Genomic DNA, 27,821 nt, shown 5'->3' with positions numbered 1-27,821 from the left:
TCCACCCCTTCCCCCATTATCATCTATGCACAATTTAAGGTATAAAAACTACTTTGGAAAATAAAGTGCAGGCCTTGTTCACTGAAACTTGGTCTCCCCATGTCGCTCGCTCTCCCAAATTCTGGCTGAGTCTCCATCTGGAGCGCAGAACCTGCCATGCTTACTAATTATGCCTGGGCTTCTAAGATCCGACCGGGGAGGCCTCAGTCTCTCCTCTCCTTCGGGAGAACGGAAGGACGCCTGCAGCCTACGTAAGTGGTGCAAACTTCTTGTCTTGAAGTTTTAGTGGTCTCCCACGTAAACCAAGCTACTCAGCCGCTTTTCTCCACTGAATTTCCTCACTGAGCTATCCTCATTCTATTATCTTTATATCCTTAATTAACGTTTAATTCAGCAATTGTTTCCTGATCCTCGCTGACGCCGTCTCTCCTTCGAATACCCTGGATCAGTTGGGGCTGGACCCTGGCAGGTCATACCTGAATGGTCTATTGGTTTTCCCTACTTTCTTCAATTTAAGTCTGAATTTGGCAATAAGGAGTTCATGGTCTGGGCCACAGTCAGCTCCTGGTCTTGTTTTTGCTGACTGTATAGAGCTTCTCCATCTTTGGCTGCAAAGAATATAATCAATCTGATTTCAGTGTTGACCATCTGGTGATGTCCATGTATAGAGTCTTCTCTTGTGTTGTTGGAAGAGGGTGTTTGTTATGTATTAAATATACCTTAAACAAATGTGAAAAGAAAATAAAAATATGATTGACAGGCTAATGTAGCATTTAAAATGTATTAACGGCACCCCACTCCAGTACTCTTGCCTGGAAAATCCCATGGCTGGTAGGCTGCAGTCCATGGGGTCGCTGAGGGTCGGACACGACTGAGTGACTTCACTTTCACTTTTCACTTTCATGCATTGGAGAAGGAAATGGCAACCCACTCCAGTGTTCTTGCCTGGAGAATCCCAGGGATCGGGGAGCCTGGTGGGCTGCCGTGTATGGGGTCGCACAGAGTCGGACACGACTGAAGTGACTTAGCAGCAGCAGCAACCAATATTAATGATTGCTATTAATCAAAGTTTTCTCTGTTTTTTTCTCTTTAACATTGGCTGAAATTGGTTTAGAAACTTTATTATTAGATAGAAAACATAGAAATGTTATCCATTATATAAAATGTAACATCATATACTTGATATTTTTACTATTTGGAGCATTTTGTTATTTTCTTAGTTTCTGATTTAAAATTTAGAGTAATATTTTTATTATGAAGGTATCTATTTGTTATAGGCTCAGTAGAAAATGCATAACAGTGTGAAAAAAGAATGAGCTGAGCCTTGTTTTCTTCTTTGTGTTTTGGTACAGATGTCTTCAAGGCATTTACGTAATAAAAATTTCAGCATGCTTTACGATCTGTTTTCTAAATCCATTTACCTTGTTCTTCTTGGTCAGTTTATCCAAGTCATTCTTTCTCCTTCCTTCTTTCCTTCCCACCCCTGCCTTTTCTTGCCTTCTTCCCTCCCATTCTGTTGTGCTGATTCTGGAGGCTAATATTGACCTAGAGGTATTTCTTCTATAGTTAGAAAGGAGACAGATATGACTTTCATGTGTGTGTGTGCATTTGTATGTATGTGGTTTTCTTTCAGAGTTTGCTCTCAAAGTTGTAGTAATTTTTGTAATATAAAATAAGGATGATACTCCCTATAGTTTTGTTGTTTTTTTTTTTTCTGAGATAATGGAGGAAAAAAATCAGGATTATCTGTTCCTTCACTCTTAAATAATTTATCCTGTAAGTGTATCTATACTTGGCATAATAAAATAAACTGATAGAATAGAAAAGAAAGCCACAAAACATTACCACACATCTGTGAACTTTGTGTATTACACAGCCACCGTTGTGGATCCCTACAGAAATAATGTGCTGTTTAGTAAATCAGGCAGAGTCAGTTCTGCATAGAAACATATAAAATTGAATTTCAGCTTCATGCTAGATACAAAAATCAATTCCAGATGGATTTATTGCTTAACTGTGAAAGATAATGCTTTAATTTTTAAAAGAAATCTTAGAAGAATATCTAAATCATTAAAATAGGTAATTTTAAATTATAAATATGATAAAAATGAGAAATCATAAATAAAATTTTAATGTTGGATTATATTAAGGACTGTGTTTCACCAAAAAAAATATTATAAAGCTAAAAATACAAGCCATATAATGGGAAAAGATATTTTCAAGATATGTAAACAATAAGAATTAGCATTCCAAAACTATAAACAGCATCTACAAATCAATAACAAAAAGAAAGCATCCCGCCCCATTAAAGGCATTAGGAAAGAAAATAGGAGTGGTGAGTGAACACAGCAATATATCCTCCAAGTCACTGGTAGTCGTGCATACAAATCAAAACTGCGGCGAGACAGCATGTAACACGTATCACAATGGCAAAAACTAAATGGATGAAACTGAGGCGATTTCTTCCGTTGGGAGTGCAGGCTGCCGCTGCCACTTTGAGAAGCACAGTGGCGTGGCTCAGTGAAGCTGTGGATGTGTGTGTGAAAGTCTCAGCTCCTACAGCTGAGAGACTCTCTTGGGTGTATTCACGCAGAGACTAATGAAGGTACGCTTAGAGTGGAGCTTTCCTAATTATTTTATTTGTTAGCTTATATTTAGCTGTGGTGGATCTTGGCTGCTGCAGGGGCCCCTCTCTAGCTGTGGGTGCAGGGCCCCTCTCTAGCCTTGGGGTGCAGGGGCCCCTCTCTAGCCTTGGGGTGCAGGGGCCCCTCTCTAGCTGTGGTGCAGGGCCCCTCTCTAGCTGTGGGTGCAGGGGCCCCTCTCTAGCTGTGGGTGCAGGGCCCCTCTCTAGCCTTGGGGTGAAGGGCCCCTCTCTAGCCTTGGGGTGCAGGCCCCTCTGTAGCCTTGGGGTGCAGGGTCCTCTCTAGCCTTGGGGTGCAGGGTCCTCTCTAGCCTTGGGGTGCAGGGCCCCTCTGTAGCCTTGGGGTGCAGGGCCCCTCTTTAGCCTTGGGGTGCAGGCCCCTCTCTAGCCTTGGGGTGCAGGGCCCTCTCTAGCTGTGGTGTAGGGTCCTCTCTAGCCTTGGGGTGCAGGGCCCCTCTCTAGCCTTGGGGTGTAGGGCCCCTCTGTAGCCTTGGGGTGCAGGGCCCCTCTCTAGCCTTGGGGTGCAGGCCCCTCTCTAGACTTGGGGTGCAGGGCCCTCTCTAGCTGTGGTGCAGGACCCCTCTCTAGCCTTGGGGTGCAGGCCCCTCTCTAGCCTTGGGGTGCAGGCCCCTCTCTAGACTTGGGGTGCAGGGCCCTCTCTAGCTGTGGTGCAGGGCCCCTCTCTAGCCTTGGGGTGCAGGGCCCCTCTCTAGCCTTGGGGTGCAGGCCCCTCTGTAGCCTTGGGGTGCAGGGTCCTCTCTAGCCTTGGGGTGCAGGGCCCTCTCTAGCTGTGGTGCAGGGCCCCTCTCTAGCCTTGGGGTGCAGGGGACCCTCTCTAACTGTGGTGCAGGACCCCTCTCTAGCCTTGGGGTGCAGGGCCCCTCTCTAGCCTTGGGGTGCAGGCCCTTCTCTAGCCTTGGGGTGCAGGGCCCCTCTCTAGCCTTGGGGTGCAGGGCCCCTCTCTAGCCTTGGGGTGCAGGGCCCTCTCTAGCTGTGGTGCAGGGCCCCTCTCTAGCCTTGGGGTGCAGGGGACCCTCTCTAACTGTGGTGCAGGACCCCTCTCTAGCCTTGGGGTGCAGGGCCCTTCTCTAGCCTTGGGGTGCAGGCCCTTCTCTAGCCTTGGGGTGCAGGGCTCCTCTCTAGCCTTGGGGTACAGGGCCCCTCTCTAGCCTTGGGGTGCAGGGCCCCTCTCTAGCCTTGGGGTGCAGGCCCCTCTGTAGCTGTGGGCGTAGGCCTCCCGTGTGGTGGTTTCTCTTGCTGTGGAGCCTGAGCTCTGGAGCGCACGGGCTTCAGTCCTCGTGCCTCCTGTGTTCATTAGTCGCAGTTCCCAGGCTCCAGGGCACAGGCTCGACAGTTGTGGCTAGGCAGCTTAGTTGCTTCAAAGCTTCTGGGATCTTTCCCAACCAGGGATCAAACTAATGTCTCCTGAATCGGCAGGCTGATTCTTTACCACTGAGCCACCAGGGAAGCCCTAGAGTGGAACTTTTATAATAGATAAAGATTTGGGAGTAACCCAAGTGTCTGTCAGCAGTAGAATGGATAACAGTAGATGCGCTTTTAACGTTTGGACAATGGAACACCAGAAAGTGAGATGAGAGTCAAAAGCATCCTTTTTACCCAGAGGGCTGGTGAGAGGGGAGAAACTCACAGAACGCAATAATCTTGGAATATAATTCCATTTGTATAAAAGATACACATGGCAAATTCATATACAATATTGTTAAAGTTATTTGTGAATGTGTTAAAACGTTTTTAAAAGAAAAAGAATGATTTTAAATTGAAATGCTATATAAGAATCAGGACAAGCATTTCCCCCTAGCAGTAATGTTTATGAAGGAACACACTGAGGGTTTCAAACACAGTGTCATCTTTTTATATTTCTTGAGCATTTTGATAGGAAAAGGAGTACATCAAGGCTGTATATTGTCATCCTGCTTATTTAACTTATATGCAGAGTACATCATGAGAAACGCTGGGCTGGAAGAAGCACAAGCTGGAATAAAGATTGCTGGGAGAAATATCAATAACCTCAGATATGCAGATGACACCACCCTTATGGCAGAAAGTGAAGAGGAACTAAAAAGCCTCTTGATGAAAGTGAAAGAGGAGAGTGAAAAAGTTGACTCAACATTCAGAAAACGAAGATCATGGCATCTGGTCCCATCACTTCATGGGAAATAGAAAGGGAAACAGTGTCAGACTTTACTTTTGGGGGCTCCAAAATCACTGTAGATGGTAATTGCAGCCATGAAATTAAAAGATGCTTACTCCTTGGAAGGAAAGTTGACCAACCTAGATAGCATATTAAAAAGCAGAGACATAACTTTGCCAACAAAGGTCCATCTAGTCAAGGCTATGGCTTTCCAGTGGTCATGTATGGATGTGAGAGTTGGACTGTGAAGAAAGCTGAGCGCTAAAGAATTGATGCTTTTGAACTGTGGTGCTGAAGAAGACTCTTAAGAGTCCCTTGGACTGCAAGGAGATCCATCCAGTCCATTCTAAAGGAGATCAGCCCTGAGATTTCTTTGGAGGGAATGATGCTAAAGCTGAAACTCCAGTACTTTGGCCACCTCATGCGAAGAGTTGACTCACTGGAAAAGACTCTGATGCTGGGAGGGATTGGGGGCAGGAGGAGAAGGGGACGACAGAGGATGAGATGGCTGGATGGCGTCACTGACTTGATGAACATGAGTCTGAGTGAACTCCGGGAGTTGGTGATGGACAGGGAGGCCTGGTGTGTTGCGATTCATGGGGTCGCAAAGCGTCAGACATGACTGAGCGACTGAACTGAACTGAGCTGAAGCATTTTCATGAGCAAATCAGTGCTAATTTTATTTTTTATAATTTTTACATATATGTACTCTTTTGTGTGATATATATGCATATATGTGTATGTGTATGTATGTCATAGCAATGAAGTATTGTGTGTGTGAGTAAAAGTGTTAGTCACTCAGTTGTGTCCAACTCTTTGTGAACACATGGACTGTAGTCCACCAAGCTCCTCTGTTCATGGAATTCTCTAGAAAAGGGTTCTGGAGTGGGCAGCTATTCCCTTCTCCAGGGTATTTTCCCAACCCAGGGATCAAACAGGGTTCTCCTGCATTGCAGGCAGATTCTTTACCATCTGATCCACCAGGGAAGCCCTGGAAGATGGACGTGTAGTCTGTTCTGTAGGTTTAATTATATGCGATTTTAGTGTCTTTTGTCTTGGTTGATATATTTGTTTCCTTCCCCTTTTTTTTGCATCAAATAGCACATTTTTTTCTAGAAAATTCCCTGTTATGTCACTGAGTATAGAGTCTAAATTGGTAATGATTTTTTGTTGTCATTTGAAGATACTGTTTTTGTGTCATCTGACTTCCACTATGGCCATAGAAAAGTCAGCTGTCAATCTCATCAACCTTGTTCTGCAGGTAATTTTTTAATTCATTATGGCTATTCTTACACTTTTAATGTTTGGTTTTCTGCAGTTTCTGCTACAGTGGCTTAATGATTTATATCTGTCATAACATCTGGAAAATTCTGAGCAATTTTTCTTTTCATATATTCCTTCTCTAATTCTCTGCATTTTCTTTCACGGGACTCCAGTTAACCATGTAAAATTATCTATCCTGCTTGCTTTTAACTTTTTTGCCATATTTTTCCATCAGTTTCTGGGCACAGGCAGTGTATTTATATTTATCTTTCAGTTCCCTCGTTCTATGTTCATCTGACATACTTATGAATAACCTATACATTTAAAAATGTTCAATTGGAATGAAATTTCTCATTTGAGATGTATCCTTTGCTTCCGTTTTTAAAAATATATGTACAGTCAGTTTCCTTATTTCTAGTTGATATTTTTACTTGGTCTCCGGCTTCTTTAAGCATATCATTCTTTAAGCAATGCATTCATTTTCTATCCTGTATTTGATAGTTTCAGTATCTAGTATATTGTGGAGTTGACACTGTTGTTTGGTACTTCGGCAATGCTCTCTCATTGTCCCTGATTTCCCTATATTCTCTGATGTTCAATATGGTCCCTTATTTGCTGAAACCTTATCTCTAGGCTTCAATGAGACTTGGTTTGAGAACATGCTACCTAATGAGGATTTGCACTTGTTACTGCAGCATCTGGAAGTTCTACTACACCAAGATTGCTCTTAAAAAATTCCTGGGGTTGAAATGTTTTTATCACACAGAATAAGTGAATTCAAACCCTAAATCCATGTAAGGGCCAGTTGTACACTGCACATTTCAAGAACAGATCTTCCGTTTCGGGTAGTTGCTCAGTCACTAAATCGTGTCTGACTCTTTGTAACCCCATGGACTGCAGCACACTAGGCTCCCCTGTCTTCCACTACCTCCTGAAGTTTGCTCAAATTCATGTCCTTTGAGTCAGCAATGCTATATAACCACCCCATCCTCTGTCTCCCCCTTCAATCCCCTCTTGCAGTCAGTCTTCCAGCATCAGGGTTGTTTCCAATGAGTCGGCTCTTTGCCTCAAGTGGCCAAAGTATTGGAGCTTCAGCATCAGCCCTTCCAATGAGTATGCAGGGTTGATTTCCTTTAGGGTTGACTGTTTTGATCTCTTTGCAGTCCAAGGAACTCTCAAGAGTCTTCTCAAACATCATAGCTCAAAAGTATCAATTCTTTGGTGTTCAGCCTTTTTTATGGTTCACCTCTCACACACAGCCAAAATTGATTCAGACAAGTGTCTTTGACTACTCCTTTTGTGAAATGGGATGGTTATTTTTATTTTAAGTAATGAATCACTGAAGGTACTGGAGATTCTAGATAACACAGGAATCTCTGCTGCAACTCCTTGCCTTCCAAGGGATGAAGTAGTCTCCCATCTCCCTTAGGGACTCTCAGCTAAGAGCTTCATGTGACTCACGAGACTGGCAGACACTCTTAGGGCAGGTCCCTGTCTCTAGGTGTGTGCCTCAGTTCACATCACAGCTATGTGTTTAAAGGCTTTGTTAACACACCTTTTATTCAGCATTTCAGACATTTTGTAGCATGAGGATTTTAGAATAATTTGTCTATTTTTAGAAATGGGGTCGAGTCCCACATATATTAGAACCTAAGTCAGACTTTAAGTTTTAAAACTAATTTACTGTCAACTGTACTTAGAAGTGACCTCACACTGCAAATGAAAAAGCAGGAGACAAAAGAAAAAAAAAGAAAAAGCAGGAGACAGGGAAGAACTACCTGACATCTTTTCAAAAGCTTGATTTTTGCCTCTTGGTTGGTTGCTTGTTTGTCAGTGGGATCTTAAGATGAGAGCACATCCTTGTGGGAGTTAGACTTTCTACAGAGGTTTTGATGTAATGCTGGAGGAAAACAAAGTTCAATTAATGAGACTCTTCAGCTTGAGATGCGAAACACAGTAGGGGAAGGACACTGGGGCTTTGGAAAGCTAACAAAGTCATGAAGAACGCCTGGTACTTTTTAAGGCAGAGAAATCATGAAAGATTAGGGGGAATATGAAAAAGAGATGTGGGAAATGATGTCAGTTGCATAATTCTCATTTAATGGATGGCTGACTATTCACATATCTGGATTAAACATTTTGTGATTTTATTTATTTATTTGTTGGCTGTGCTGGGTCTTCATTGCTTCTTGGGCTTTCTCCAGTTGTGGCAAGCAGGGGCTCCTCTAACTGCAGTGCCCAGGCCTCTCTCTGTGGTGGCTCCTCCTGCTGCAGGGCATGGGCTCGGTGGCTGCGGCTCCTGGACTCCAGGGCACAGGCCTCTCTAACAGGCTCAGCGGTTGTGACGCACGAGCTTTGTTGCCCCACAGCCTGTGGGATCGTCCTGGACCAGGGAGTAACCCGAATCTCCTGCACTGGCAGATTCTGTACCACTGACCCACCAGAGAAGCCCTGGATTAAACATTTTAAAATAGGTTCTTTTCCAATAATGCATAAATTTACTTGTGTGTAAAAGATAATTATTTAAAATTGTAAAATTCAGTCTCTTCAGATCACAAAAATTGATTTGACTCATATTTTCTTTATTAACTGTGTAATTTTGATTTGTTTGTTTTCAGAAGAAAATATGCAAATCACTGCTTTGGAAATATGTAGACTCTATTTTCAATAGAAATATTGTATTGAATCCAAAGTGAAAAAATGGGGTTCTCATAAAGACAGTACAGTTTTTATCTGTGATGGGCTGTGCCAATATATTCAACTAAAAAAAAGAAAAGAGTAATTATCTAAATCTTTTAGCCCAACAGGTAAAATAAGAAATTGTTATAATAAAATGAAATTTCACCAAACTCTGAAACTGTTTCAAACTCTAAGTTTTCTTTAGCATTCATATTCCATGATAAGTACAAGCACAAGGCAGGCTTGGTCAGTCTCCACCCTGCTTCTATTCTCTCAGCCCTCAACTTGCAGTCAGATTCGGTTGCTTCCCACTCAACTCCTACAGACTATAAATCCTCCCTGTTGGGTTGCATAGCAACTGCCACTCAATCTCACCTGCAAAAGGTTAGTCCAACATTTTTTTTCCCTAATTTTTTTTGACTCTAGAAATAAGCAAGCCAGCTGGTAGCATTCTAAACAGAGCCGCTCAGATCTGGTTTGTAAGCACAGCACGGTTTTCTTCCCAGCTGTGGCAAATAAAGGGATATCATGGACAGAAGGAGACAGGGAATTTGAAATCCAGGTTTCACTCTGCCGTCGGCCATATGACTGCAACTTCTCCCGTCCCCTTTGCTGGCCTGTGTTCTCTTTCCTATAATGAAATATCTGAATGAAGGGATGTTTTGGGTTGCTTCCAGGTCTGACGCTCTGGCATCACACGAGGAAAGCGTTTGTTTGGTCGAGGTGATCTTCCGTCCATTTTTCGGGCTGCCCGTTGTTCAGTTTCTGGTGTCAGCACTCCTGACATGTGCGTGCTGAGTCGTGTCTGCCTCTTTGTGACCCTGAGGACTGTAGCCCACCAGGCTCCATCGTCCGTGGGACTTCCCTGTCAAGAATACTGGACTAGGTTGCCATTTCCTCCTCCAGGGGGTCTTCCCAACCCAGGGATGGAACCATGTCTTCTGTGTCTCTTGCATTGGCAGGCGGATTCTTTACTCGCCCGGGAAGCCCTCAACACTCTTTTGACACCCTATCCTGTAGGAGTGCGGTCCTCTAGAGGGCTCTCCAGGGGGCCATTCACGGGGATTAAAGCAGTGGTCCCCAGCCTTTTGGGCCTCAGGGACTGGTTTCATGGAAGACAGTTTTTCCATGAACCGGGGTGGAGGGTGTGATTTAGGGGTGATTCAAGTACATTCTGTTTCCTGTGCCCCTCGTTTCTCTTATTATTATGTCAGGATGTCAGCTCCATCTCAGACCATGGGGCATCAGACATGGAGGTTGGGGGCCTCTGGATTAAAGTGTGCAACTCAACCTCTATGTCCTAATTAAATACTCATAGAATTTGCAAGGTATAAGATTTGGGGTCTATGCTTTCTATATGAAGGATGGGAAATTCAGAGTGATTATATCCATTGCTTCGGGTTCTATAGTATATAAATTCTTGGAATTTGAGCATTAGGTAACCAGACTCCATAAACAGTGTACCTTTAATCATATTCAAGGTTCTTCCACTTGACTATAGTATCTACATATCTCTAAGTATATTTAGATGTAGATAAAGATATAGCTAGATAGATACTGTTTTTCAGGACTCAGTTGCATTTGGCTAGAAGATAGAAAGCCGTTTCAATTTAGTTGAAGATGTAAATAAATAAAAATTAATTAACATTATTATTAGTTAAGGTAGATGAATGGAGAAGGAAGTGGCAACCCACTCCAGTATTCTTGCCTGGAGAATCCATGGACAGAAGAGCCTGGAGGGCTACAGTCCATGGGGTCGCAAAGAGTCGGACACGACTAAGCGACTAACACACACAAGGTAAATAAAAATTTCAGGTGTGTATTATATCAGGCTTAAAATCACGCCTTCTCTCTCCACCTTAAAACTCTGCTCTGCACTGTATTAGCTTTGTTCTAAGGCAAACACACCCCATGCGGGATGAGACGACAGCTAAACGCCAGGGCGCACATTCTCAGAAACCCCAGTGTGAGGACACAGCCTACTGTCTGAAGTCCGCAGTGAGGCTGTAAGTTGGAAGCTCTCTGTGGCTGGCTGAGGCTCTGCCCGGGGCCCCAGTGACCGGTGGGAAGTGGGTTCTCTGCCCTTGAGACTAGGTTGCCTGCTCGGCCCTGAGCTGTGGAGGGAAGTGTTAGTCTCGTGAATCACAAGGCTGGAAACAGCGTCAGGTGTGGGCTCTGAGGAGAAGGTCCTAGTGCCGGCAGTGGGGATGGGTGAACGCGGGGTGAACAGAGTATCACGTTCACCCACGACCAGCGTTTTCACTTTCCAAACTGAGACGCAACAGCTCTCGCTGTCAGACTCAGGAGTGAATACAGTGAAAGAAGGAGTTTTGCATTTTGAAGCCTCCTATGCTCTATGTAATATTGTTCAGCTGAGTTGACTGGTGTTGCATTGTGGCATCTGTCTGCTGCCAAGGCTGTACTCTGGTTGACATAAGAAAAAGATTATTTTATAGAAATCCCCCCTTCCTTTGTCCTTCATGCTGTAGCTTTGGTATTGTCTCAGAAATGGAGCTGCACAGAAGGAGACAATATTATTTGTCAGCAGCAACATGGCAGGAAACCCACTGATTCTTCCAGTAGAATTTCCTTTAAATATCTTTAATGTCTTGCAAAACAGTCCCAGGAAATTGGCCTTCTCCCTTCGCAGGAAGTGCTCTTCATCTCACAGACCTGGGCAGAATGTTGACTTTTAGCATCCTTCTATTATTTCCAGAAATTATTGACATGTCATCTTTCTATTGATGTGAATTTTTCAGGAATATCTAGTATTCTCTCAGATGAGTTCTTAGGATGAACTCTTGAATGCCTCCACAAGAAAAAAAAGTGATCAAATGTTTAGCTGATAATTTGAAAAGACAGTTCTATTTAATGAACATGCTGACTGAACAGTTTTGTCTTTTAACGGGAAGGGTCCATTCACAGCAGTAGAATCTGTGCTTTTCATTTCTTTTGTAGCTCCCTTAGCAAGCAGTAGGTACATATTTTGTGTTCATTGGAGGAACCAACTCAGCAAACTAGATTTCAACGTCAGCAAGTGAGACTCCATGCAAAGTTTCAAATCTGATAGTGCATTTATTGCACATGCAAAATACTGTGAAATTGATATTGAAAGGGGAAATGCCTCTCCTTACTGGCATGAAAGGCACAGCCATTTCATTAGACCTTTCTTACTCCACAAAGTGGGTTTTCTGTCCTCATTCTCTAGAATATGCTGATAGTCCTCCTTGAGGAGGCTCCTGTGGACCCTTCCCAGTTATCCCAGTAGGGGCAGTGTTTGTTTCCTTTTTCTAATTCCTCTTCTCAGCAGTAACATAGGGCCTAATACACGTTGCTTGTTTAATAAACATTTGTTGAATGAATTAACAAGTGTAAATGAATCATTATTTTTAATTTCATAATTTGATTAGTTTCAGAGACTTGAGAAACCACTTATGGGGTAGAAAAAGTCTCCACATTTATTGTGAGTGGAAATTATTTTGACAGGAACTTGAATAAGATATGAATCTCTTGAAAAAGAAAAACATAGTTTACTCTTTGAAGCATGGTAACGTGAATATGCTTTTTAAATAAGGACTCAACTAAAAGAAGCCCAAGTCCCCCAAATAGTAAACTGTATTTCCAATTGAGTAGTAACAGGTAGCATTTAACTTATGAGTCCTGCTTTAGAAACTAATTGAATTTCAGCCCAGTATGAATTTGTCGTATGACATGAACAGGAGGCAGTAGGAAAAAGCAAAGCTGACCTAACACTGACTAGTTGTTCATTGTGTCATTTAAAAGAAAAAAAAAAGTGGTCCCCAACATGGTCAGTTGCCATTTCAGTTATGAATGGGCATTCTTTTCTTGTTATACAGGGAGACTGAATAGTTGGTTCTCTTAAATTGGTTTTTCCTGGCATCTGGAATAGATATGTCAGTCAGAGAGTTATTTCAGATTTAAATCATTCTGACCAGGTACTAGTAGATCAAGTAGATCAAGGTAAATTATGATGGTTTGTAAATTAACTTCTCTTAGTATAAACACATTCTAATTTCAGACTCTCCAGAAAATGCCTTCCTGTAAGAATACTCTGTTTAAATCTGTGGAATTTCCTCTGAAGTTGCTCTAGAGGAAAGAGGCTTTGCTTGCTGAGAAGGCTGTGGGCCACGCCCCGCTTCACTGTGGGGCAACAGGAGACTGTGCCCTCGAGATTTATCCTTAAGGTGAGAGGAATCCGGATGCTCTGACTCCATGACCTGGAGTGAGTTGTCACCAGATGTTCACATGAGTAAGAGCTTAGTCCCAGCTGGTTCCATCTGGCTCTCAGGCTCCAGATCTCCCCTATTATCCAGTTCCAAGTGCTCGTGCCACTGACCCCTTGGAAAATGACCATGATCTTAAACCCGTCTGGCCACTGGCTTCCTTGACCCAATCGATGGATTCGGTTTTTGCTTATCTGTCTCTATCTGGATTCTTGCTCCAATAACTCCTTGTATCAATAAAAGCTTTAGTTGTCAATGATAGGAAGCCATATTAAATCATTTTCATAAAAAAGAGGACATTTATTGGTTTGTTTTTTCAGTTGCTCCATTGATCCAACTCTTTGCAACCCCATGGACTGCAGCTCACCAGGCCTCCCTGTCCTTCACCAACTCCTGGAACTTACTCAAGCTCATGTCCATTGAGTTAGTGATGACATCCAACCATCTCATCCTCTGTCCTCCCCTTTTCCTCCTGCCCTCATCTTCCCCCAGCATCACAGTCATTTCCAGTGAGTCAGCTCTTCACATCAGGTGGCCAAAGTATTGGAGCTTCAGCTTCAACCCTTCCAATGAATATTCAGACTTGATTTCCTTTAGGATTGACTGGTTTGATCCCTGTGTGGTCCAAAGGACTCTTAAGAGTCTTCTCCAACACCACAGTTCAAAAGTGTCAGTTCTTTGGTGCTCAGCCTTCCTTTTGGTCCAACTTTCACATCCATACATGACTACTGGAAAAACCATAGCTTTGACTAGAAGGACTTTTGTAGCAAAGTAATGTCTGCTTTTTAACATGCTGTCTAGGGTTGTCATAGCTTTCCCATTCTCATTATCTCACATTTAAATTTCTAACTGCTCTGTTACCTGCCCCAAGCCAACTCCACCATTTCTGGCTAGTAAAACTCTGGGCTTCCACACCTTCAAGCAAGAAGTCAACAAATTCATCCTTCTTGGTAAAATTCAGCTGGCCATGAGTAAACACTTCTAATCTGGTGCTTGTATTTGATCATCATCCCGTTGTTTTTAAAATCGCTTTATGCAGTTTCGTGTCTGTTTTCTGTGGAGGAAAATTACCTGAGCTTCTCACGGAGCCATACCAGTAGCAGAAATGAATACTTGAAAATGAAAAGTTAATGCCTTCACATGGTTGAAAATACAATAAATATGTAGAGTACAGTGAAAAGTCTCCTTTTCAAATCTGCCTCCCCTAGCCTTCTTGGAAAGGAACCAGTAAATATCAGTAGATTAGCATGTATCCTTCTAGAGATAGACACACACACTCACACACACTAGCACATGTGGATGTGTGTTCACTTTCTCTTTTTTTCACAAGTTTCTCTGCATATTTCTTTTCTTATTAGAATGTTTTACATCCATATATAAAGATATTTATTTTTTTATTTTTCTGCTTTTGACTGTAGTGAGTCTTTGTAGCTGGGCAGGGGCTTTCTCTAGTTGCAGTGTGAGGGCTTCTCTGGAGTGGCTTCTCTTCTTGCTGAGCACAGGCTCTAGGGCTTGAGGCTTCAGTCATTGTGGTGCTTGGGCTTGGTTGCCCCCCAGCATGTAGAATCTTCCCAGACCAAGGATCCAACCCATGCCCTCTGTGTTGGCGGATGGACACTAAACCACTGGGGAAGTCCTAATGATATTTCTTAATTTTATGTCTATTTCATCTAATATATATATGCACACAAACATATATATATATATATATAATGTTTTGTATGTTCACTGCTTACATTTAGATTTTAAAAATCTTTTACTATAAAAATGCTTCACATAATAAAATAATAGATAACTATATTAATTATATATTTCTATGTAACTATGTATCCAAATTTAGCTACTTAAAACAGCTTCCATGAACCAGAAGTATCCATGAACCAGCAGTTTACATGAATCAGTTTGTGTGGTTCCGGCTGAGAGTCTCTGGACTGCTGTCCAGGGGCTGGCGTCTGCAGAAGGCTTGCCCAGGCTGGAGAACCCGAGCCCTCAGGGCCAGCGACCACCAGTCTGCATTGTTGGGGATGGGGCTCTCAGCCCCCGACTGCACTGGTCTCTGCTTAGGGCTGCTTCGGGGTCTTCATGACACAGATGCTGGCTTTCCCAAAGTGAGTGAGCCCAGAGAGAGAGTAAAGTGAACCCCACAGTGCCTTCTGTGAACTAAGCTCAGGAGACACACTTCATCATTCCTACAGTGTGTTGTTGATTAACCCCATGCAATGTGGGAGGAGATAACGTGTGCTAAGTCACTTCAGTCCTGTCTGACTCTTTGCGACCCCCTGTGGACTGTAGCACGCCAGGCTCCCCTGTCCATGGGATTCTCTAGGCAAGAGTACTGCAGTGGGTTGCCGTGTCTTCCTCTTGGGGATCTTTCCAACCCAGGGATTGAAGCTCCAGTTCCTGCACTGGCAGGCGGGCTCTCCACCGCTAGCGCCGCCTGGGAAGTCCACTGAGTGCTTGTGCTGTGCTTAGCTGCTCAGTCGTGTCCAACTCTGCAACTGCATAGGCTGTAGCCTGCCAGGCTCCTCTGTCCATGGGATTCTCCAGGCAAGAATACTGGAGTGGGTAGCCTTTCCCTTCTCCAGGGGATCTTCCAAACCCAGGGATTGAACCCAGGTCTCCCACATTGCAGGAGAATTCTTTACCATCTGAGCCACCAGGGAAAGCCCAAGAATACTGGAGTGGGTAGCATATCCCTTCTCTAGGGGATCTTCCCAACCCAGGAATTGAACCAGGGTCTCCTGCATTGCAGGTGGATTCTTTACCAGCTGACTTGCCAGGGAAGCTCCATTGAGTCCTTACCAGGTACCAACCTCAAGGAGGAGGAGGAAGGAGACTACACAAGGGAATAAATACCATGAAGTAAAACTCATGTCTGAAGCTAGCTGAAACAATATTCATGTCTCTTTTCTATACCTATAGCTTTCTATTGCTATATCTGTTTTGTATCGACCTATCCAGTTATGTAAATTCTTTGCTCATGTATAAGGCTATGTTCCTAGATGTTATTCTACATCAAATAGTATGTGCGTTTGTAATTTTGTTGGACACTGCCAAGATGTTCTCCATAGGGTCCAACTTACTCACTTCCTGATGAGTAGTCTTGCTTAAATTTCTAGTCTCTTAACTTTATTGGGTTGTTTTACACCAGTAGAGTTTGTCATACTTCCTATGAAGTATTGAAGCCTCTAAAACTGCGACTGTTAGGTTTAAGGGAAAAATTTACAGTAATGAAGCTATGTGTGAATAGCAGCTTTCTTAGCAATATATGGCACCTGAATAAATAATGAGTTGCATTTTGATCAGAGGAAGATTTAAGCTGTTTTTGTCAGAGAATTCCAAGACTGTCCTTCCAGGCTGTAGCTCTCAAAGTGTGTTCACAGAGCACGTTCCTCTAAGAGTTTCCACAAGCAGAAGACAGAAAGCACAGTCAGGAAACACGAGACCGTGAAGCGCACTAGTCAACTGGCGGCTCTGCAAAACCTTCCGGAAAGTGAATCTGCTTAACTTAATATTTCTCAAGCTTTCTTGACAACTAGACCTTTTATTTTTAACATAATATATATTGCAGCAATATTGCATACGGTTTCCAATGGAACGTGCTATGTGGAATTTCCTGACAAGGCATTCATTTCTTTTCTTTTTTTAAAAAATTGCATTGAAATTCACATATCATAAAACTTATTATTTTAAACTGGACAATTCTGTGGTTCTTAGCATATTAACAAAGTTGTGCAATTATCACCACTTTCAGATTCCAGAATATTTTCATCACCCTCAAAGAAGCTGCATGCTTATGTAGTTACACCCTATCCCTGTCATATCTGGAAATCATGGACGTGTTTCTGTCTCTGTGAATCTGTCTTTTTCTGACAATTCATGTAGCTGGAACCATACAATATATTGTTTTTAGAGTTTGGCTTCTTCTACTTTGCATAATGTTTGCAAGGTTCATTCGTGTATCAGTACTTAATTCCTTTGTTTTTCTATTTACAAAGCTTTGCTGTTTTGCATCAAGAGAACTGAAACTTCATTCAACAAATCAGAATTGTGTATAAAACAATAGTGATTTTGTGCTAAGACTTTGGCAGCAGGTTTGTGTTGAAATATTTCATCTTCATTTTGATTCAGAGCTTTTGGGCTTTTAGGTTGCTGTTCCTTCAAATATGTAGTTTAGTGATCTCAAAATTCAAACATTTAGGTACAAATGTTTGCAGATGTTCCAAGCTTGATTTATTAAAATAGTTTCAGTACAAATCCCTTATGCAATTAAATGCCTATTCATGTGTTCTTTTCACAGTGAAATGTTGTTAACAAATAGTTCTAATATAATAGCATAATGGTTAAGGGAAAACTTGGGTGCAAGTGGCTAATAGTTATGAGCTGGTGTAAGTTTACAAAAAATAGCATGTAGTTTTTAAACTGATTAAAATGCAGTGTGTGAACTTTGTGAAAAATTTGGAAAAGATGCGAAAGTACAAACATTATATATTACTTTTAATTCCAATACCCTAAAATAAGCACTCTTAATAATTTGCTATTTTTTTCAATGTTCTTATTGTTATTAATCTTGAAATTAAGGAATTTCACCCCAGTTTGTCCTAATGAGCATCTCTTTTCATGAATTTTGCTTATTGGTTTCCTGAGTAGCTTCCTAGCACACGTAGGAAAATGTCAGTGCAGAAACGGGAGCAGCCGCACAGTTGTCACACTTGTTCACTTTGATGTAAACAATTTGCTTAAAATGTTGATATTAATTCGTTTCAGTTTGTATTGCATCTTTGAATTTTGAGATCACTTTAACCATTTAAAACAAAAAACTTAAAAAAACAATTTGTGTGATTTACACAATCTACTTCATAGCTGCACTTTATTTTTTAAAATCGTTTAGTCCACTGACGTCCATAGAACACAAATTCTGTGGAAATCTTGATTATAACTGTGGTGTTGGAGAAGAGGGTCTTGAGGGTCCCTTGGACTGCAAGGAGATCCGACCAGTCCATCCTAAAGGAGATCAGTCCTGGGTGTTCATTGGAAAGACTGATGTTGAAGCTGAAACTCCAATACTTTGGCCACCTCATGCGAAGAGCTGACTCATTTGAAAAGACCCTGATGCTGGAAAAGATAGAGGGCTGGAGGAGAAAGGGAAGACAGAGCATGAGATGGCTGGATGGCATCACTGACTCGGTGGATGTGAGTCTGAGTGAACTCCGGGAGTTGATGATGGACAGGGAGGCCTGGCGTGCTGCGATTCATGGGGGTCACAAAGAGTAGGACACGACTGAGCGACTGATCTGAACTGAACTGATTATGACATATTCATTTGTGATTTTACTGAAATATATTTACTGAAAATATATTCCATGTTATAAGTATAAAGCATTTCATGAATTATGGATTTTGTTTCTTGTCCGAATAGAGCACACAGACATCTATAATAATAGTTAAATTTGACACTTTGGCAAATTCTCAGTCAATAAGTGCTTTAAACTTATATAATTCAAAAAATTGTAAATGTGGCAATATACTTGCCCGAATATGAAGACAGATTATATGCTACTCAATACAGTACTTAATACAGTGCTTTGTTCACTCGCTCAGTCACGTCCGACTCTTTGCGACCCCATGGACTACAAGCAGGCCAGGCTTTCCTGTCGTTCACTATCACCCAGCGTTTGCGCAAGCTCGTGTCCATTGCATCAGTGATGCCATCCAACCGTCTCATCCTCTGTCGTCCCCTTCTCCTACCTTCAATCTTTCCCAGCATCAGGGTCTTTTCCAATGAGTCGGCCCCTCGCATCAGGTGGCCAAAGTATGGGAGCTTTGTATGTAAATATTCCAGTGAACACTCAGTACTGATTTCCTTTAGGATTGACTGGATTGATCTCCTTGCTGCCCAAGGGACTCTCAAGAGTCTTCTCCAACACCACAGTTCAAAAGCATCCATTCTTTGGCTGTATTTATAACTGTAAATATTTAGACATAGGGCTGCAGGTATGTATTTATGTGACGGGATGGGGAGAAAAGTGAAGAAGTCAAACTGCTTTTAAGCCTTTTCTTGGAGATTTCCTGTAATAGAGTGGCCACTAGCATCCTGTGAAAGTGGTTCTGACTGATGCAGAGATGTTTAGGTCCTTTCACCCTCTTTTTCAAAACAAAAACAGTGTCCAGGGTACGTGCATATCAGTAATTCTTACAACGTTGCCTCTCTTCATACTTTTAACTAAGTGGCTGACACCTAGGGAAGGTAACAGAATGAAGCACTAAGCACTTCAAAGCTACCATTTTAAGCTGGAGGAGTGTTTTCTAATTTAGTTTTTATTATCCCCACATTCCACAATAAACTGTGGAAAATTCTGAAAGAGATGGAAATACCAGACCACCTGACCTGCCTCTTGAGAAACCTGTACACAGGTCAGGAAGCAACAGTTACAACTGGACATGGAACAACAGACTGGTTCCAAATAGGAAAAGGAGTACGTCAAGGCTGCATACACCCTGCTTATTTAAGTTCTATGCAGAGTACATCATGAGAAACTGGGCTGGGCTGCAAGAAGCACAAGCTGGAATCAAGATTGCCTGGAGAAATATCAATAACCTCAGATATGCAGATGACACCACCTTTATGGCAGAAAGTGAAGAGGAACTCAAAAGCCTCTTGATGAAAGTGAAAGAGGAGAGTGAAAAAGTTGGCTTAAAGCTCAACATTCAGAAAACGAAGATCATGGCATCTTGTCCCATCACTTCATGGGAAATAGAGGGGGAAACAGTGGAAATAGTGTCAGACTTTATTTTTTGGGGCTCCAAAATCACCACAGATGGTGATTGTAGCCATGAAATTAAAAGACACTTACTCCTTGGAAGGAAGGTTATGACCAACCTAGATAGCATATTGAAAAGCAGAGACATTATTTTGCCAACAAACGTCCATCTAGTGAAGGCTATGGTTTTTCCAGTGGTCATGTATGGATGTGAGATTTGGACTGTGAAGAAAGCTGAGTGCCGAAGAATTAATGCTTTTGCACTGTGGTGTTGGAGAAGACTCTTGAGAGTCCCTTGGACTGCAAGGAGATCCAACCAGTCCATTCTGAAGGAGATCAGTCCTGGGATTTCTTTGGAAGGAATGATGCTAAAGCTGAAACTCCAGTACTTTGGCCACCTCATGTGAAGAGTCGACTCATTGGAAAAGACTCTGATGCTGGGAGGGATTGGGGGCAGGAGGAGAAGGGGACGACAGAGGCTGAGATGGCTGGATGGCATCACCGACTCGATGGACGTGAGTCTGGGTGAACTCCAGGAGTTGGTGATGGACAGGGAGGCCTGGCGTGCTGTGATTCATGGGGTCGCAAAGAGTCGGACACGACTGAGCGACTAAACTGAACTGACCCCCACATTCATAACATTACATTTCTTTCTTTAAAAAGTGAACTAATGTTTAGCCGTGCTGGGTCTTGGTTGCTACTCGGGCTTTTCTTTAGTTGTGGTGAGCGGGGATGGGGGGCTCCCCTTCAGGCATGATGACTGAGTTGTGGTGGCCCCTCCTGTGGTGGCCCCTCCTGTGGTGGCCCCTCTTGTTGCAGAGCACAGGCTCTCGGGCTCTCAGGCTTCAGTAGCTGCCACAGGTGTGCCCAGTAGTTGCGACCCCCGGATTCTAGAGCGCAAGCTCAGGAGTTGTGACGCATGGGCTTAGCGTCTCCTCAGGGTGTGGGGTCTTCCTGGATCAGGGATGGAACACGTGTTTCCTGCATTGGCAGGTGGATTCTTTATCACTGAGCCACCAGGGAAGCCCTTACATTTCTTGAGTTTACCTACTTCTTCATCCTGTTTTACCGAGGCCTTCTCTAATCTGAGGCAGAATGACTGTGCTACATGTGAATAGTTACACACTTAGGGTTTAAATGAATACAGATGATTAGCAAGTTAATGACAATTATGCCGAAAGTGCACTTCCGTTATGGTTTCATCTGTTTAATGGTGATTTTAAGAATCTAAATATGTTTAAGGAAAATTTCCATGGTGTGTTTGATTAATTTTATTTTAATTGCTATTATCATAATTTAAACAAATTTATGAGTCTGTGAGAGATGTCCTTCCAGGAGGTTATCAAAGGGTCTTTGCACACAAGTTTAAAACTGGTTTTGTGCCATTTGGAGGTTAATGTTTTGTCTTTTTAAAGTAGTAGTCCGTATACATCAGCCCTAGGGAATTTCTCACTTCTGTGTATCCAATCCAAACTCCTCCTTTTTTTTTACTGATTTGTCTTTAAAATTTGAGCTCTAGCTTGTAGGCATCCGTCACCTTCCATCATAGTCACCTTCCAACTGACTCCTTCCACCATAGCTTTGCATACTTATCATCCTGGTTCGTAAACTTGTCTATTCAGTTAATACATGTGGCACTCCTCTGGACTGGGTGTCCTGGATGCTGTGGGTCCCCCTCATAGGGTTTCGCGTCTGAAGAAGAACATCATGTGTCATGGATGCTGTGGGTCCCCTTCACAGGGTTTCACGTCTGAAGAAGAACATCATGTGTCATGGATGCTGTGGGTCCCCCTCATAGGGTTTCACGTCTGAAGAAGAACATCATGTGTCATGGATGCTGTGGGTCCCCCTCATAGGGTTTCGCGTCTGAAGAAGAACATCATGTGTCATGGATGCTGTGGGTCCCCTTCACAGGGTTTCACGTCTGAAGAAGAACATCATGTGTCATGGATGCTGTGGGTCCCCCTCATAGGGTTTCGCGTCTGAAGAAGAACATCATGTGTCATGGATGCTGTGGGTCTCCTTCACAGGGTTTCACGTCTGAAGAAGAACATCATGTGTATGTGCAGGCTAGGTTGCTCAGTCCTGTCTGACTCATTGAGACCCCGTGGACTGTAGCCCGCCAACCTCCTCTGTCCATGGGATTCTCCAGGCAAGAATACAGGGGTGGGTTGCCATGCCCTCCCCCAAGGCATCTTCCTGCCCCAGAGATCGAACCTTTGTCTCCTGCATTGGCAGGTGGATTCTTTACCACTGGGCCACCAGGGAAGCCCCAATGACAGACGTCAGCAGTATGCAAAAGATAAATCTCATTAGTTTTCCTCTGGAAACACTTATGTATTTATTCCAGAACACGGAAATCAGTATGGACTTTTTAGAAGAATTAATATCTGAGCTGATATCTAACTGGCAAGTGGAAGTTAGTCAGATGAACATGAGGTGGCGAGGAAGGGAAGCAGTGAGGGGTGGCTGGGGGAGCAGTGGCAGGAGATGAGTTAGCTATGACTGACGCACCAGAGCACAGCGGGTGGAGCCTCGTCTCACGTCATTTCACAGGGAGGGGAGCGAACGGGTGCAGGAACTGTTCATCAGTCAGAATACATAGGACTTTATTACTGGGGAGAGAGAAGAGTACAGTGTAAGAATTACCGATGTGAGTATTTAATTCACAGAGTCTCAGCCCAACCCTGGGTTTCCTGAATCAGAATTTCAGGGGATGAGCCTGGGAATCTGTGTTCATCACACTGCACAGGTGATGCTGATCGTGAGAAAGCTGCAGTGCAGGATGAGGTCCACAGCTTTTTACTTACGCAACTGGCTAGCTGTGAAAGTGAAAGACACTCCTGTCTCTGACTCTTTGCAACCCTGGGGACTCTACAGTCCATAGAATTCTCCAGGCCAGAATACTGGAGTGGGTAGCCTTTCCCTTCTCCAGGGGATCTTCCCAACCAGGGAATCACACCCAGGTCTCCCGCATTGCAGGCAGATTCTTTACCAGCTGAGCCACAAGGGAAGCCCAACTATTATAAAGGATGTCATTGGCATAAAGGATGTGGAATGAATACAGTGATGAAATAGAATTTTGTGTACAGTGGATTTCAGAGGCCTGTAGGACTTTGGGAGAAAACTGGCCTGCAGTTGGTTAGACAGGAAATGCCAGTGCTCGGGGGAGTGGTCTGGTTAGATGGTACAACCTTGGGAAGCCAGTGGTGATAAAACACGGTCCTAACCATGAGCATAGCTGAGGTTCTTCCTGGAAAGCGTGGGGAGTGAGGGGCTTCCGGGTGGCTCAGCGGTTAAGAGTCCACCTGCAGTGCACGAGGTGTGGGTGTGATCCCCGGTCAGGAAGATCCCCTGGAGGAGGAAAAGGCAACCCACTCCAGTGTTCTTGCCTGGGAAATCCCATGGACAGAGGAATCTGGCAGGTAGAGTCCATGGGGCTGCATGGACTTAGCAACTAAAACAACACCATGATGGAGAGTGAGACTAGAAGACATTCCTCTAAACAGAATATTTAGGAAAAAAATAAGACTGTTGTACCAGGCAAACTAGTTAATACAACCTAATAGAGGGTCAGGATGCTATCAGTGGTAACAAGTTTCCAATACAGACAGGAAGGAGAATAAGATATGGGATGGACTGCCCTTTAAATTCAGCACTCTGAAGTTTATTGATGCCAGGAATTGAGTTCTGGGTTATGCCACTTTGAAATGAGTTAAGGAGATTTATTTCTTCAAAAAGAGCAACATAAAATAACCAGTTGCCCACTCCAGGTAATGTATATATAACCCAGCGTTACACTACATTGTGTGTATCTTCAAGGGGTCGGATTCTCACTATTACTTGTATTAAAGGGTCATGATTCTAATCGAGAATCAAACGAAGTTCTGAGATTTTGTTTGTTTGTTTTACCTAACTGAATCTAAAATACCTTAAAGTAATACTTATAGATTACATTTTCATTTGGTCTTAGAGTAATTGAGGGCTGTTTGTTCTGTTAACCACTATGGTTCTTTCCAGCCATTGATTATTATTTACATTTAAAGAAAAGGGTTTGCAATCTTTCCCTTCAAAAGAAACCACACCACCCAACATTAAAATTTGTCTCAGAAAGTCAATAAGCTAGTGAATCCCCACATATAACACTTCATTCTTCAGTTCCTCTTTGGAACGAAAACGGTTGGGCAGGTATCATTTAGGTACTTCCTCCTGACTTGTAGTGTCTGGGCAGCCAGGTTAAAATGATTAGAAGACTGTGTCTACGGCACGGACCCTATTGTATTGGGGAGCAAAACACTGTTGATTCTATAGTGTGCTACGTATACATTGATAGAGGATCTCAATACTGTCCTGGAATCAATCAAATCTAAATGAAAATAAATTAAAAAAGTAGAAGTCACTCAGTCGTGTTCCACTGTTTGTGACCCCATGGACTGAGCCCACCAGGCTCCTCTGTCCACAGGATTCTCCAGGCAAGAATACCAGACTGGGTTGCCGTGCCCTCCTCTAGGGAATCTTCCCAGTCCAGGGATTTGAACCCACGTCTCTTAAGTCTCCTGCACGGGCAGGCGGGTTCTTTATCACTAGCACTATCTGGGAAGCCAGAAAATAAATGACCACTGGAAAAAGCGATCTTAACGGCTTATTTTACAGTTTAATGTGTGTGTGCTTAGTCACATCCAACTCTTTGCAACCCCATGGTCTGTGTCCCACCAGGCTCCTCTGTCCATGGGATTCCCCGGGCAAGATTACTGCAGTGGGTTGCCACTTCCTTCTCCAGGGGATCTTCCCGACCCAGGGATCGAACCCTTGTCTCTTGCATCTCCTGTGTTGGCAGGCGCATTCTGTACCACTGTGATACCTAGGAAGCCCCTTTTACAGCTTAATATCATATCTTTTTTGTAAGGTGATTAAATGAACATTAAAACTTTTAAATAGCACCAAAAAGCATATAGAAAGAATTCTTCTTTCTTTTTTACATTTTAGTTTCTCAGTTCCTCAGTGCTGCTCGCAACGGCCAGCACCGCTGTGGCCGTTTTCTGCCTTTTCTGATTCCGTCCGTAAAGGCGTGCATGTGTGTGTCATCCTTCCTAACACAAGTGGGCACAGACCACTAGGTTGTCATTTAAGCACGTTTTTCATGCCCAAGGAAGTTAAATACCACTTCACATTCTTTCATTTATTTACCTCATTCTTCTTAGTGTGTAAAGAGGATTCATAGATGTTCTGTGACTTGTCATTCTTCTACTGGAGGATATTTAAATTACTGCTGGGATTTTGTGACTGTAAAACATAGCCCAGTATAAATCCTTGCACAAGTCTTTTTAAACAAAGGTGAGTGAATTTACATTCCTAGGAAAATATTTTTTAATCTAAGATTATAATACTTGTATTTTTAATATTTCATGGACCTAACTAACCTTTTATGTATTTATAATTTTTATACCATTGCAAATATAACTGAAATAAGACCACAGTGAAGAGTGTGGCTTTACGACACAGGATTATTATGTTTCCGTTTTTGCTGCTCCACTAAAGAGCCAACATCAGTGATATACCCCTGGTCCAAATCAGAGAGTTTCGTATCAGCCACCACCTGTATTAAATCTGTTAAATTCTTGCTGCCGTGAGTCAGGATTAGGGTTTTACATGCTTTATTTAATCCCCACAATATCCCAGGAAGTAATCACTGCTGTTATCCCTACTTTAGAGATGAGGAAACTGAGTCCTTAAAAAGATAAATTCCAAGGCCTCACAAGTATTGTGACTTAGACATTAAATATAATAGTGATCATACATGCTAGAAAAAGTCAGATAGCAAGTTATACAGGAATTGTTTTATTTATTTGATGATTTTAAAAACATTTTATCAGCTTATATGAAATAAGAGATAACATTTGCCTTCAAATGTCATTCATTGATGATAATTTTGGAAATATGCCCAGGAAATAACACAAAAAAGTTATTATTTCTATAAAATACTGTGATATAAAATATTGATAACACTTCTAAATTTCAAATAGAGTCCTTGTCTCTTTCATCACAGAATTTTTATCTTTAAGCGTTTCAGTGACAGTATGAAATTTCAGAATGTTCTCTTGAAATATCTTCATTGCAGTCATTTCATCCTCATTTCATAATAATCAAGACAACATCCATGGACGTGAATTTAATTTTCTGAAGTATATAAGATTGTAACTAATAAGTACATCTTTGTTTTCGTCTGCCTCAGCAGTTGGTACCAATATCTTCTTTCTGTGTGTCCACGTAGATTTCATGCTTACTGCAGACCACCTGTGTGCATTTGATTTTTTCCAGTGTTACACCAGCTTTATAATGGAATCAAACTCATTCCACGCTCTCCTCTGTTCTTGCAGCTTCCTTTTCATATGAACCCACTCATTGTCTCAGAGGGCGCTGAGAGGCAAGTGAATGAGTCGCGCTCCTCCGCCTTTCTCTGTGAGCAGTACGTTGGTCTGAAGGCACTGAGCTCTTTTTGTCGTTTTTCACATCCCAGGAAGGCTTCCCAGGCGGCCAGTGCAGAGAGTAAGAGATAGGAGCTCAGTCCCTGGGTCAGGAAGATCCCCTGGAGGGGGACATGGCAGCCCACTCCAGCATTCCTGCTGCGACAGCCCATGGGGCTGCGAAGAGTCGGACACAGCTGAAGTGACTTAGTACAGCACAGCCCCAGGAAAGGTCTAGAAAGATCCCTTTGATCATAAAATAGATTCCAAGTAGACTTTTAATTGTGTAAGTCCTGATGTTCAGTGTCTATTTTAAGTCTCCATTTCTAGAATCCATGGTTTAATATAATGAACTATTCTGTTCTGAGCTTTAGCTGTTTGGTAGAGACGAAATACTATTTGAATTAGCCATGAGCAGGCCATCAACCAGTGGCTGTTCTATGAATATAATAGCAGTTGTTAGTAGGAGCTGAATCGGAGTGACTATGTACTCGCTGAAGCAGGCAGCTTGGTGTTCTCTATGTATTACATTATTTAATCTCTTTAACAGCATCTTGGAGTGGATTAATAATAATATATCCATTGTGCAGATGAGGAAGCTGAGGCTTTTAGAACTTATTCACTGGATTTGCATACAAGTAAAGTTGTAGATCCAAAATTTAAAACAAGTTCTGTCTAAATTCACAGCCTCAGTTCCACCTGTGGCATTCGCTCTTTCTCTGTCTCTTCTCCCTACCCTTCTTTCCTCTTTTATCCCTCCATTTTCTCTCTTTTTTCTTCCCGTTGACCTGGGTTCGAAAACAAATAGTAACTTCTATGGATAGAATCTCTATAAAAATGATCATACTTCTGATCCCTGTGCAACAAAATAAAATGGAGTCTAGATACAGGAGCTTTTGTTCCAGGCTTTACAAAGAAAGAAGGGCAAATAGAGAAAAAAGGAAAGAAAATAGTCCTTGCTTGAATAAGATTCTTGCCCAAGAGAAACTGCATGAATGTTTTGAAATTCCAACAGAAAGTCGCTACCAGTGAAAAATCCTCCTGTGCAATATGCTTGTAGAGGAGATTGATGGAGGTGGGCACCCACGATTCATTGCCCTAGTGATTCAGGTTTATGGTTTGTATTCATAGACACTGCTCCAGCTGAGGATGTGCTGGGTCAGCCGACACCCATGCGCGGAGCACACGGAGTGTGATACAGGAAAAATAACCCTCTGGATGCCCCATTCGCAATGCGGAGCAGGAGCCTGCTAGAAGAACGAGGAGGCAGGAGTCACCCCCTTAAGTCGTTCTGCTGCTGGTTGAAATACAGCTTTTAGAGTGCTGAGAAGGGAAGGGCCGTTGAGTTAAACAGGAGGGGCAGATTCACAAATGGTAAACTCGGGGATCTGAAGACCCGAACCGACTCCAGTGTCACGGCGCGTCCATCCCGCCCCCACCAGGAGCACTGCGCATGCCTCACCACCGCTCTGCACAAGGCGTCAGTCTCGCTCCATTTCACAGACGGCAAAACTAAGGCCAGAAGGTGCAAAGCGCTGTGTTCCTCAGCCTGTAAGACACCCGTGTGCAGGGAAAAGGGCTCTTCTTCGAAAAAATAATATTAAAATCCTTTTTATT

General features: G+C 42.8%; 1 long non-coding RNA gene across 1 annotated transcript; it reads left to right on the top strand.

The window, feature by feature from the left end:
* LOC147359942 (uncharacterized) lies at positions 1 to 27,821 on the top strand. The gene is made up of 2 exons (XR_015138566.1): positions 1 to 251; positions 27,336 to 27,821. It is a non-coding gene; the product is annotated as an uncharacterized LOC147359942 (long non-coding RNA).

This window comes from Bos grunniens, chromosome 13 (assembly GCF_055505025.1).
Source record: "Bos grunniens cultivar Pamir isolate PY7600 chromosome 13, Bosgru_T2T1.0, whole genome shotgun sequence".
Taxonomy (NCBI): Eukaryota; Metazoa; Chordata; class Mammalia; order Artiodactyla; family Bovidae; genus Bos; species Bos grunniens.
The sequence above is the reverse complement of the archived record's forward strand: the minus strand, read 5'-3'. Positions and strand labels throughout refer to the sequence as shown.